The sequence below is a fragment of the Spermophilus citellus genome (genome assembly GCF_964194105.1).
Source record: "Spermophilus citellus genome assembly, chromosome: X".
NCBI lineage: Eukaryota > Metazoa > Chordata > Mammalia > Rodentia > Sciuridae > Spermophilus > Spermophilus citellus.
The window spans coordinates 77,782,731-77,796,795 of NC_138190.1; the positions used below are offsets into that span (position 1 = coordinate 77,782,731).

General features: G+C 37.2%; 1 pseudogene across 1 annotated transcript; it reads right to left on the bottom strand.

The window, feature by feature from the left end:
• Positions 1–6,494: 6,494 nt before the first annotated feature.
• Positions 6,495–7,364, bottom strand: LOC308639682 (small ribosomal subunit protein uS5-like; annotated as a pseudogene). Its single transcript has one exon. The product of its transcript is annotated as a small ribosomal subunit protein uS5-like (transcript).
• Positions 7,365–14,065: the final 6,701 nt, after the last annotated feature.

The following is a 14,065-nucleotide window of genomic DNA, read 5'->3' on the forward strand; positions in this document are numbered from 1 at the left end:
GTACCACTCCCATTTCCATTCCTTGGTTCCTGGACCCATGAATCTCCGGTAGGGGAGAAAAAAACATTATCTACTGATTGCTGGTTTAGAGCATATGCAGCTTCCTGGAGAACCTTCCCTTAGCATTCTAAGGTATTGGTACCTAGCTGATACTGTAACTGAGTTTACAACAGGCAATTCCACTGTTCTATCAAGCCAGCTAATTCAGGATTGTGGGGAACATGTATGAATATTAAACTCCATGAATACAAGCACATTGCTATACTTCATTTATTGTGAAGTGACTTTCTTAATCAAGAGTAATGCTGTGTGAAATACAGTAATGGTGGATATGGCATTCTGTACATACATGGATGGTAGTTTTGACAGAAAAATTGAAAAATTATGTGCATAGAATACAAATACAAATACACACACACACATACATACACACACACAAAAGAAGTGTCTATTCCAGTGGGAACCAAATGCTTCTCCTTTCATTATGGAATTGGCCCAATGTAATTAACCTTGCACTACACTGTTTACTCTTTGTAGTGGAGACATATAGAAACTCAGCACTGGTCTCTAAACCTGGCAAATTGTGCATTTGGCAGTGGCTACAGGGCAGTTGGCTTTGATGAGTAAAAGTCTGTGTTTCTGAGTATATACATAAACTATCCATGACCCCATAGCCTCATTATTTATGAATCTGGTGGTTAATAATGGGGATAGCAAGGGAAGGAGACTGACTGATGTCCATAGAATTGGCCATCCTATTGAGCTGATTATTAAAATCCTCCGATGAGATCACATTTATGTGGGAAGCGAGGTCTTCAAATTTTCACCCAGGGGCCATTCTGAGAGATTTATTGCATACCTCTTCCCCAGACCTCTTTATCATTAATTTTCCAATCATTTTCCTTCCAACTGTGTGATCATTCAAGCAAACCATTGGCTGCAGCCCATATATTGGAATATAATATCATGTTTGGTTATTTCTCCTTCTAAGATAAATTAACAAGTAGGCACTTTATATTTTTTCTTCAGATATGTCCCAGGAATGGGCTATAGTACTGCAGTCTTCCACTATGGATGGCACTTTCATATTATGTAGAACCATTTGAAAAGAGGTAGGCCTGAATTTTCTCTTCTTAAGTCAACTAGTTGTAGGGATATCTCCATAAAGTGATAGGTGTGGGCTGAAGGAGAAAAAGTAATGTAAATGGATTGGGGACCATGGGCATTTGGGTTACTTTCTCATGTAACTTACTTGTACATTTAGGGCTTCGTTGAGCCTGATCCCATGGACACCATTTCCATTTGATGATGTGCAACATTAGGGCTTCTTGGGTCAGATAACATTAAGTTCATGGTGGACAGCTCTAGTCATATGGTAATCTTGTGGCCCATGGTTAAGAATCAGTTCCTACTAAAACCAAGTAGAAAGTCAAAAACTATTTCTCTGAAAAAGCATAGTAATCTGTAGAGGATGACAGGGCAAATTTTGCTTCAAGATTCTAAGTCCTTGAGCTATGATAGCAGAGCAGTTTCCATGGCAGCATGGGCCTGTTGTAGAGTCTTTTCTTGTTCTGGGCTGCGCTCAAAATTAGCAGGTTTTGAGAACACTTGGTTAATAGGCTGGAGTAGCACGCCCAAATGAGGAAATGTTGCCTTCACAATCCAAAGAGGCCCACTAAGCCTCATTATTTTGTCATAGGAAGGTCCAGATGCAAAATTTTATCTCTCACCTTAGAAGGGATAGCTCAATATATCCACATCACTGGATTCCTAGAAAATTTTAGTGAGGTTGAAGGTCTCTGAATTTTAGTTGGATTCATTTTCACCTGTATGACATGAAAATATATTAACAGTAAGTCTGGAGTAGTTGCTACTTCTTGCTTACAGAGTCCAATAAGCATAATGTCATAGTAGTGATCCAGTGTGATATCTTGTGAAAGATAGAAGCAACAAGGGCCCTGCAGACTAAATCATAGCAGTAATGGAGGGTTGATATATCACTGAGTTTGGGAAGTAAAGGTATATTTCTGGACTTGTTAGCTGAAAATAAACTGCTTCCAGATGGTCTTTTTGAAAAGATCCAGAGATAAAAGCATTTGCCATATAAATAGCTACATACTGGATTCCAGGAGATGAGTTAATTTGCTCAAGCAATGAAACTACAGCTGGTACAGCAGCTGCAATTGGAGTCATCACTAAGTTAAGCTTACAATTTTCCACTGTACTTCAGTGTCCATCTGTTTTTTGCACAGGCTGAATAGGTGAAATGAATGGGGTTGTGGTAGAAGCCACCATCCATGCATCCATTTTTGTTATTAATATTTATATTTTAGTTGTAGTTGGACACAATACCTTTATTCATTTATTTATTTTTTATATGGTGCTGAGGATCTAGCCCAGGGCCTTGCACATGCTAGGCAAATGCTCTACCACTGAGCCACAACCCCAGTCCCATGCATCCTTCATATGAAAATTGTACTAATCTCTAAATCTCCAGAAATGTAGTATTGCTTATCATTTACTATTTTAAAAATATTTTATTGTGGTTGGATACAATATCTTTATTATTTTTTTATTTTATGTGGTTCTGAGGATTGAACCCAGAGCCTCGCACATGCTAGGTGAGCACTCTACCGCTGAGTCACAACCCCAGCCCCTACTATTTACTATTTTTCTAGGTAAAAGAAGTTCTAGTGGCTTCCATTTGTGTTTTTTCCATTATAGTTGTCCTCACACTACAGGTCAGAGAACTAATGGGAGCAAATTCTACCATATGTCTATTCCAATTATGCATCCCAGAATGGGAAAAATAGCCACAAGGATGAGTTCTGGGATCCACTGAACCCACTGTATGATGGACTTGAGCTAAAATTCTATTGTACATCTGATGTCAGTAAGCCCCCACTCTGACTGTTGAACCACAGTGAAATTTTGATTCTCCTAGAATTAATCTTAACTCAAAGCCAATGAACCAATCCTCCAAAAGTCTGATTTCCTTTTCCTCAATGCATAGTAACTAGGAAATGGTGTAATCAGGAGAAAGCAGTAGTACAATTCCCAAGTCTCTTCCTTGAACTGGATGGAGCAAAATGGACCCTTTTGCAATGTCCTGAACTGTCTGGGGGAAGATTGAGAGATTGAGGAGGCTGTATCATCTAACTTAGGGATCAGAAGAAGAAAAGTGGAATAGCTCATATATTAAGCCAAAAAAAAAAAAAAGCTGTGAACTTGGGGTAAGGAATTACAGGTTAAGGAGTACAAAAGTATGTCAAAAGTATCAATAAGAACCTGGATTGAGTTATTTTGTGTTATTGTTTAGATGTGGTATCCCTCATAAGCTCACATTTGAGACAATGCAAGAAGGTTTGGAGGAGACATAATGTGATAGAAAAAAACCCTATCAAACCCTTAAAAGGGAGGGAAAGGATGCAAGGTTGGTTCAACATATGGACATCAATAAACATAATTCATCACATCAGTAGTCTTAAAGAAAAGAACCATATGATCATTTCAATAGATGCTAAGAAAGTATTTGACAAAATGCAGCACCCCTTCAGGTTCAAAACACTAGAAAAATTAGGAATAGTAGGAACATACCTCAATATTGTAAAATCTATCTATGCTAAACCCAAGGTCAATGTCATTCTAAATCGAGGGGGGAAAAAAAGCATTCCCTCTAAGAACTGGAACAAGATAAAGGCACCAAAAACATGCAATGGAGAAAAGATAGCCTCTTCAACAAATGGTGCTGGGGAAAACTGGAAATCCTTATGCACCAAAATGAAACTAAACCCCTATCTCTCACTCGGCAAAAAAATCAATTCAAAGTTGATTAAAGACTTAGGCACTAGAACAGAGACCCTATGCCTAATAAAATAAAAAATAGGCCCAAATATCTACCATGTCAGCCTAGGACCTGACTTCTTTAACAAGACTCCTAAAGATCATGAAGGACAATCAAGAATCACAATCAAGAATCAATAAATGGGGCTGGGGCTATAGCTCAGTGGCAGAGCTCTTGCCTAGCATGTGTGAGGCACTGGGCTCGATCCTTGGCACCACATAAAAATAAATAAATAAAATAAAGGCATTAAAAAGAAAAAAAATAAATAAATGTGATGGATTAAAACTAAAAAGCTTCTTTTCAGTAAAAGAAACAAACATGTGAAGAGAGAGCCTACAGAATGAGAGAAAATCTTCACCACAGGCACGTCAGATAGAGCACTAATCTCCAGGATATATAAAGAACTCAAAAAACTTAACACCAAAAACAAAACAAAACAAAACAAAACAAAACAAAAAAAACCAACAAATAACCCAATCAATAAATGGGCTAAGGAATTGAACAAACACTTCCCAGAAGAAATACAATCAATCAACAAATATAAGAAAAAATGTTAAACATCTTTAGCAATTAGAGAAATGCCTATTAAAATTACTGTAAGATTTCATCTTACTCTAGTCAGAATAGCAATCATCAAGAATACAAGCAACAGGGCTGGGGATGTGGCTCAAGCGGTAGCATGCTCGCCTGGCATGCGTGCGGCCCGAGTTCGATCCTCAGCACCACATACAAAGAAAGATGTTGTGTCCACCAATAACTAAAAATTAAATATTAAAATTTTTTCTCTCTCTCTCTTTAAAAAAAAAAAAGAAAAAATACAAGCAACAATAAATGTTGGCAAGGATGTGGCAAATAAGGTACATTCATACATCACTGGTGGGACTGCAAATTGGTACAATCACTCTGGAAAGCAGTATGGAGATTCCTCAGAAAACTTGTAATAGAACCACCATTTGACCCAGCTATCTCATTCCTCAGTTTATACCCAAAGAACTTAAAAGCGGCATATTACAGTAACACAGCTACATCAATATTTATAGCAGCTCAATTTACAGTAGCCAAACTATGGAACCAACCTAGGTGCCCCTTACAGATGAATGAATAAAAAAAATGTGGTATTCATTGTAATATTACTCAGCCATAAAAAAAGAATGAATTTATGGCATTTGCCAGTAAATAGATGGAGCTGGAGAATATCATGCTAAGCTAAATAAGGCAATCCCAAAGAACCTAAGACCAAATGTATTCTCTGATATGCAGATAGTAATTCACAATAAGGGAGTACTAGGGAAGAATAGAGGTACTGTGGACTAGGCAGAGGGGAGTGAAGGAAGGGGAGGGTGTCTGGGGGTAGGAATGATAGTAGAATGAATGGACATTATTGCCTTCTGTGCATATATGACTACATGACTGGTGTGTTTCTACATCATGTACTTCTAGAAGAATGAGAAATTATACTCCATTTATCTATGATGTGTTCTTAGCATCTTTGTCAAAAGTCGGTTGGCTTCAGATATTTGGGTTTACTTCTAGTTTCTCTGTTCTACTTGTCAATATGTCTTTTTATGTCAATACCACACTGTTTTGATTATTACAGCTTTGTAGTATGTTTTGAATTCAAGTACTATAATTCCTCCATTTGATTCTTTTTGTTCAAGGTGGCTTTGGCTATTTTGGGGTTTGTGTGCTTCCACACAAATTTCAGGATGTTTTTCCAGTTTTGTGAAGAATACTATTGTTACTTTGATAGAGATTGCATTGAGTCTGTAGATTACTTTGGGCTGTATAGATATTTTAACAACATTTATTCTTTCAACTTATGAAGATGAGATGTCTTTGTAATTTTTAGTGTCCTCTTCAATGGTTTCATCAATAATTTGTTTAATTGTAGAGATCTTTCACCTCTTTTAAAAAAATTATTCCTCAGTATTTTATTTTTCATAAGTGAGTATAAATGAAATTGCTTTTTTGATTTCTATTTCAGAAAATTTGCTATTTGCATATAGCAATGTTACTAACGTTTCTGGTTTTGATATATTTATTTTGTATTCTGTAACTTTGCTGCATCCATTTATTAGTTCTAAGAGTTGTGGGTGAAGTCTCTGGGGTTTTCTATATGTAACATGATGTCATCTACAAATAGTGACAACTTGACTTCCTCTTTTCCAATTTGTATGCCTAGCCTGGTTGCTCTGGCTAGGCTTTCCTGTACAATATTGAAAAATGGATGGGGCTGGGGATGTGGCTCAAGCGGTAGCGCGCTCGTCTGGCATGCGTGCGGCCCGGGTTCGATCCTCAGCACCACATAACCAACAAAGATGTTGTGTCCGCCGAGAACTAAAAAAAAATAAATATTAAAAATTCTCTCTCTCTCTCCTCTCTCACTCTCTCTTTAAAAAAAAAAAAAAAAAAAAAAAAAAAAAAAGAAAAATGGTAAAAGTGTGTGTCTTTCTTGTCCAGACTTAGAAAGCTTTCAACTTTTCTCCATTCAGCATAACATTAGCTGCTGATTTATTAAATATGGCCTTTGTTATTTTGAGATACTTTCTTTCTTTTTTTCATGATCCAATCTTTGTTTTTAAAATAGGTTTAATGTGCTTTAATATTTTTTTTTTTATAAAAACCTTATGTTTTAGCTACAGCTGGATGGAGCCTGGGTCATCTGTACAGAGACTTTGGTGTGGGTTTTCACAAGATGATCAGTGAATTCCTGATAGGAAGACATGGTGAACAGTTTCTTTCCAGAGATCAGGGGTCAAATAGCTGTATGTGTTGGTGATGGCATCAAAGGTGGCCTTGGCAAAACTGCTCAGGGTGGCAGTGCAGCCATTGGCAGAAGTGAAGCAGTCATCCATACCAGCCAGCAGCAGCAGCAGCTCCTTGGGCACAGGGGCTGAGACAATGTCAGTACCTCTGGGGGCAAGGATGAATGGCACCAGCACAGAACCACAATGTTTTGTTGCCTTGCAAGGGACAGTGTGGGGCTTGCCAATATTGTTCCCCCAGTATATTCCCCACACAGGAACAATGGAGAACTTGAACAGGATGGTGGCCCCTCTGACAACAGTAGCTACCTCCTTGGAACACTTAACCCTCAGGCCAACATGACTATTGTAGTCCTTGATAACCACAAATGCCTTGAATTTGATCTACTGGCCAGCAGAATCTGCTTTTGTACAGGCATGATCTTCAAAAACCTCCTCCTTGAGTGATGCCCCCAGGGAAATAGTCAATGATCTCAGACTCATTGATGGGCAAAGAGAACAGACAGATATCCTCCAGGAGCTTGATTTTCATGTCCTCGACCAGGTGTCCCAGCTTCATGACCAGGATGCACTTCTTGTCTTCGGCTTTGCCTCCAGGAGCCCTGCTGCCATGGCCAGGCTCCAACTCCAACCACTGCCACAACTGCCGCCTCAGCAACCACTGTTGAAGCCTCTGTATAAGTAGCCAAGAGATGGCCCATTCTGGGATCTCCAGGACCTCTGTGACCTCCTGCTGCACCAGCATCGTCTGCCATTTGGTATTTTCCCAGAGAAGCAGCTTATGATTCAATCTTAGTAAAGTGTTTGCATATAGAATTTTTCCATTTCTTCTAGGTTATCAAATGTATTTCCATATTGTTATTCATAATAATCTTTGATGATCCTTTGTATTTCTGTGATGCCAGTTGTAATATCTCAATTTTCATCTTTGATTTTTTTGAGTCATTTTTTCCCCTAAGTTGGTCTAGCTAAGTGTTTCTCAATCAGTCACAGGTGTACTGGCTGGAATAGAGGTCTGATAGACTGGTGCTGTGTATCTTTCCCTTGTATTGGAGCTCTTTCAGAGGTTCCATCAGCTGGCAAGTCTTGGTATGGGGACTATTAGCTTCTACTTAATTAGGATTTGCTAGTCCAGCAGTATGTTCTAGGGCAAAGTCCTCAGCTTACTACCCTGTCCTGTCCCCAACAAATGGAGTCTTGCTTCACACTATACTACCTGAGGTTGGAGTAGTATAGATGAATGGATTTTCTTGGCCACTAAGGCTGAAACTAGCCTGGGTCACACCAGAGTCTCATAGCCACAGGGACCTTGGCAGTCTGAGCACGTGGTGGTTCTCCAGGCCCACTCCATGCCCGACAATGGTGCACACCCAAACTTGACCCTGTTCCATGGTTACACAGTCTTTGATGTCTGGTCAGTCCTATGGACTCAGTGAAAACTCTGGTCTGAGTATAGAGGCCTTATGTTTCTGCCTGGTGCTAATCCTTAGTATAATAAGCCCAGGTAGACCTTTAAGGCAAGTCCTATGGAAACCTCTGTGCCCTGTTCCTCAGTGGGAGAGTCTTGATTCCCCCTTTTGCACCTGAGGTTGGAAAAGTGATGGTGGAGGCAGTTAGCTGCTTGGTTGGTTAATACAATTCCAACAGCTCAGTTCATGGGTGCTTGTCTGGGGGTGGGTAATTGGGGTTTGCCTGGCATTGGATTTCACCTGTGGCAGGCCTGGTCTGGGTCTCAAGTCTAAGGCCTGAATTTAATCCCCTACCCCTTCCCCCATCAGGAGGTCTCTCTCTCTGGGCTGTGCTACTTGGAACTGGGGGAGGGGTGATGCTGGCAACTCTTTTCCTTCTGCCTTCTTCAGTGTATCTGACTTTTTATATTACTAAAAAAGCAGGTACTGTGGTCTCTTACTTGGATTCCTTGGCATTTGTGAAAATAGTTTGCATCCTGAATAACTGTTCAAATTGTTGTCTCTCTAGGGAAAGAATCACCAGAGGATGTTACTCTTCTGACACTTTGCTCTACCTCACAATTGTCTTTATTAATTCTTTTCTTATTGGCTTTAGAATTGTTATTTTTACTATAATTTTAATTAACAAATAAAATTGTATATGCTATATACAATTATATATGTACATGGTATAAAACATGTTTTTAGACACACACACACACACACATACACACACACATTGTGGAATGGTTAAGCCAAACTAACATATGCATCACCTCACATACTTACCACCTTTTTGTGATGGAACCATAAAAAGTTTAAGCTCTATTTTCTTTCTTTCTTTCTTTCTTTCTTTCTTTCTTTCTTTCTTTCTTTCTTTCTTTCTCTCTCTCTTTCTTTCTTTCTTTCTTTCTTCTTTCTTTTTTTCTTTCTTTCTTTCTTTCTTCTTTCATACACGACAACAGTGGAATGCATTACAATCCTTATTACACATATAGAGCACAATTTTTCATATCTCTGTATATAAAGTATGTTCACACCTATTTTTTTTAAAAAAAGGTTAGAAAAAAAAAAGAACTGTGGCTTTTCTTTAGGTGGTTAACAGAACATGACTCTAAAATGTCATGTTCAATGTTTGGTGTGCCTTTCTATGTCGATCTGGTGCAGGCCCAGATGTATGATAGAATCAGCTCTGCTGATTCACAGCCTAACTCTTGCTGTCTCCGAGCCAGCTTCTTGATGTTGGTTTCTGGTGTCTGGTCTACCAGGTCAAGGTCTAATGGCTGTGGAAGACCTCACCTTCCCTAGAGGGCTTGGCAGAGCCAGAATTCATCCAGTGTGGAGAATGTGGTCAAGAAACTATGGACAAACTGCTTAAACTTTCCAGGTCTCAGTTTCCTCATCCATCAAATGGGCACAACAAAGTGTATCTACCAAAGCAGTATCTAACTAGCCTAAGAGGCTAAGATTTGTTCTGGTCTTCCAATATAGTCTGTCACTAAGCTGCTTTTCTGTTAACCTGACATTTGACAATTGGTTTAATGAAAGCTTGTGGGAAAGAAAGGAAAAATTAGGAAATGAATAAATTTTTTAAAACCTAAAAAAATGTTTAAGCCCTATTGATAAACCATAAAACTATTAGCTCTAATTCTATTGCTGTTATTGTTAATTTGATCTACAGAGAGTTAGTCATTTAAGGCATTTTTCCTATGGGAGATCACTGGTAAAATGTACACAATTTTCCTATGTTCATGTATGAATACATGACCAATGAAACTCCACATCATGTACAACCACAAAAATAGAATCCTAATTAGAATAAGTTATACTCCATGTATGTAATAATATGTCAAAATACACTCTACTGTCACATATATCTGAAAAGAACAAAAAAAATCTGTGAACAAAGAAAGAATTGTTCTACCTGCAAGTGCTGGAAGAGAATGGCATGCCCAGGGAATGCATAGAGGCTCTGTGCCCCTTCCCCCATATCTTATCCCATACATATCTTCCATTTGGCTGTTCCTGAATTGTATCTTTTTATAATAAATCAGTAATCATAAATTTAAAAAACTGTTTTTTCTGTACAGTTGCAAAAAAAAGGTACACATGTTTTAATGAGGACAAAATGAGGTGTATATGTGTAAGAAAAAAATGAGGAATGAAATGTAGCCTAACCATACTGGAAGAATTTTCTATTTCTTTCTTCCCTCCATCCCTTCTCTCTCTCTCTCTCTCTCTCTCTCTCTCTCTCTCTCTCTCTCTCTCTCTCTCTGTTTTTCCTTTGTCCATTATTTTCTAGTTGTTGCATTAGAAAACAGTAAACTCAGCCTGAATGGAGTAGAACAAATCTGGTTTGATAAGGGTTTGCAGGAAGGAGCTAGGAAAATCTGGGTTCTAGGGAAAGGCCAACTCAGAGCACTTCTGTTAAATTATCTGAATAAAAACTGCACAATGTGGGTTTTCAGGAGCCTGACATAATTTCTATTGCAAGTATAGTAGAGCTCTACTCATTTCACAACTTTGCTCATGGTAGAAAGGACTGTTTTATTTTATGTTAGTTGATTTATTAATTATTTTAATTAATAAATAAAAATTATACATGCTTATGGTATTTATTTATTAATTTAGGCTGAGAATTGAACCCAGGGATGATTTGCCACTGAGCTACATCCCTAGCCTTTTTAATGTTTTATTTGAGAGAGGGTCTCTATAAGTTGCTGAGGTTAACCTTGAACTTGTGATCCTTCCTCAGCCTCTGGAATTACTGGGGTTACAGATGTGTGCCACTGTGCCTGGCTGCAGTATGATGTTTTGAAGTTACAGCTCACCTCTGTTACCTTCAAATGGCTAGTATTTTTAATTCTGGAAACTGCTCTGAAGTTAGTTATAAATGATTGATGAATAAAAATGAACTTATTAATTTACTTTTTGTACTTCTTACAGTTACGGCTAGTTTACAGTTTTGGTATAATGTGCTATCTCAACTACCATACAAATAGTTTTGTCCCAAAGAGAAAATGTACCATTCCTCATTTTATGCACAAAATAGATTAGAGATTTCTAACCAGTATTCTTCGGGTATGATCCTGAAAACTATCAAACACAAAGTGTTCACTATGCAAAAAGTGTTTGGAATATGGTGGGCATGCAAAAATAATTGTTACTAAAATGAATATTTGTTTATGGGTTTTTGTGTGTGTGTGTGTGGTGCTGGGGATCAAACCTAGGGCTGTGCATGTGAGGCAAGCGCTCTACCAACTGAGCTATATCCCCAGCCCCTGAGTATATGTTTGTAACAAAGGAGAAGAGTGAATAGAAGGGGAAAGGGAATAGTCACATTAGGTGAGCTTTCAAAATGTAGGCAAGGATGGGATCAGGGACAAAGAAAGAGCCAACACAAATTTTTGATCCTATTTTCTTCACTATAACAATTACTTTTCATGTTACAACAGTGCTCCTAATTTATAGTGTTACTGCCCTGCTGCCATGGCCTTTTTTCCTACTCCTAGGGCAAAGAGTAATCTAACATCCTAGTGACTAATAAGTTACCAGTAAAGCTATTTTTAGCCCTAGGAAGCTTGGAAAGAGGTTAGTGAAACTTGGATCTAGCAGAGCTGATATAATAGATGGCAGATACTTAAGTGTGCCTTCCTTAAAGACACAGAAATATAAGTAGCTTAACTAAGGCCTTAGTAACAAATAGGGAAGAAGCAAAGGGAAAGACACACAGAAAACTACTGTTAGAGGGAGAGAATATTACATTATCTGGCAAAATGAGAAAAGTTAAAAAGAACAAAGGAAGCTCAAGTTGGATACTAAAATTGTTCTAGTCATCAAACATATGGATTAAATTACTTTATCAAATAAGGAGGAAGAAATCTTTCTGGTAAAAATATCATTTTGTTTAAAAGTATGCAGTGCTTCAATAGCTAAACTGTGGAGCCAACCTAGATGCCCTTCAAGTGGATGAATGGATAAAAAAAAATGTGGCATATATACACCATGGAATTTTATTCAGCAATAAAAGGGAATAAAATCATGGCATTTGCAGGTAAATGGATGGCGCTGGAGAAGATAATGCTAAGTGAAGTTAGCCAATCCCAAAAAACAAATGCCAAATGTTTTCTCTGATATAAGGAGGCTGAATCATAGTGGGGTAGGGAGGGGGGAGCATGGGAGGAATAGATGAACTCTAGATAGGGCAGAGGGGTGGGAGGGAAAGGGAGGGGGCAGGGGATTAGCAAGGATGGTGGAATGTGATAGACATCATTTTCCAAAGTATGTGTATGAAGACACGAATTGAGTGTCAAAATACTTTATATACAAAGATATGAAAAATTGTGGTATATGTGTGTAATAAAAATTGTAATGCTTTCCGCTGTCATTTATTTTTTTAAACATCAATAAAAAAGAGTATGCAGTGCTTAACATGATTATTTCAAAGATAATAAGTTAAGATAAAGTATAGGAAATCTATTTAAAAGGGATTATTTAAAGTGAGCAAAATATTGTTGCTAGGAAATGCACCAAACACTAACAAAGGTAAACATTTTGACCTGACAATTTCATGTTTAAAATTGTTCTAACGTAATCCTCTGTTTTATGCACAAAGGAATATGTGTAACAGTGCTCATTATACCATTATTTACAATACCAAACGATAGGAAACACTCTAAGTGTCCAATTATAGGGAATCAATTACATAAATTATGGCACATCTATGAGAAGTGATATACAAGTATATTATTGACACAGCATGAGATTCAAATTATTTAGTGTAAAAAAATTAAGTTACAATGTCCCAGTATAACCAGGTACAGTGGTGCATGCCTGCAATCACAGAGATTTTGGGAGACCATGGCAGGAGGATAACAAGTTCAAGGCCAACCTTAGCAACTTAGTGAGACCCTGTCTGAAAAAAAAAAAAAAAAAGTGCTGATGATGTAACTCAGTGGTAGAATGCGCCTGGTTTCAAACCTCATTACCTAAAAAAAGTTCCACATGTATTAGTATGGGCTCATTTTGAAAAGATTATATATTTTATGTAGACATATGAATAGAAAAGCACTTGGAAATAAAGATAATAAAATGTCAATGTTAGTAATGATTATCTCTGGATAACAGGCTTAGGGATAATTTTCATTTAATCTGTCTTTAACTTCTGTGTTTCACAAGAACAAAAATATGTTATATGTATGGCAGTTTAGTTAGAATTTCTTTCCTCTTTTGTAGAAGAAGCCAGTAGAGTTTTTAATGGTTAAATATTGTCAATTAGTGTATAAAAATGCCCATGCATCCACATCACACTGTAGGTAGACAGAATATCTGTTAGATGAAATTTATAGATTAATTCCCTACTCTGTTCTATTGAAATATTTGTCTATTAATTGCCAATATCACAGTATCTTGATTACTGTAGCTTTTAGGTAAGTGTAGAACTTGGATAGTATCACTTATAATACTTTTTTTCCTTCAATATTATGATTGCTTTTCTGAGTCTTTTGCCCTCTCATATATACTTTAGAAACCATTTGTTGCTACCTAAAAAATACCATTTTGGAATAAAAATACCATTTTGGGATTTTGGCTGGAAATACAATGAGAAGAACTTATATCTTGCCTATATTCAGTTTTCTTATGCATGTATATGTAACATATGTCCATTTATTTAGTTCTTGATTTCTTTCATCAGTTTTAGAGTTTCTGCATATAAATTGTGTACATATTTTGTTATATTTATATGTATTTTTTAACTGCTAATATTAATGGTGTTGTGATTTTAATTTTAAATTCCAAATGTTTTTTGCTGAATTATAGAAAAGCAATTGACTTTGTACGTTAACTTTTTTATCTTACAACCTGTCTCTACATACTTGTTAATTCCAGAACTTTTTTTATGTTTTGGAATTAGATAATCCCAGACCTTGGATTAGACAGACAATGATAGACATGATTAGATAGACAATTATGCCATTATAAATTAAGAGAGTTCTTTGATTTGAATA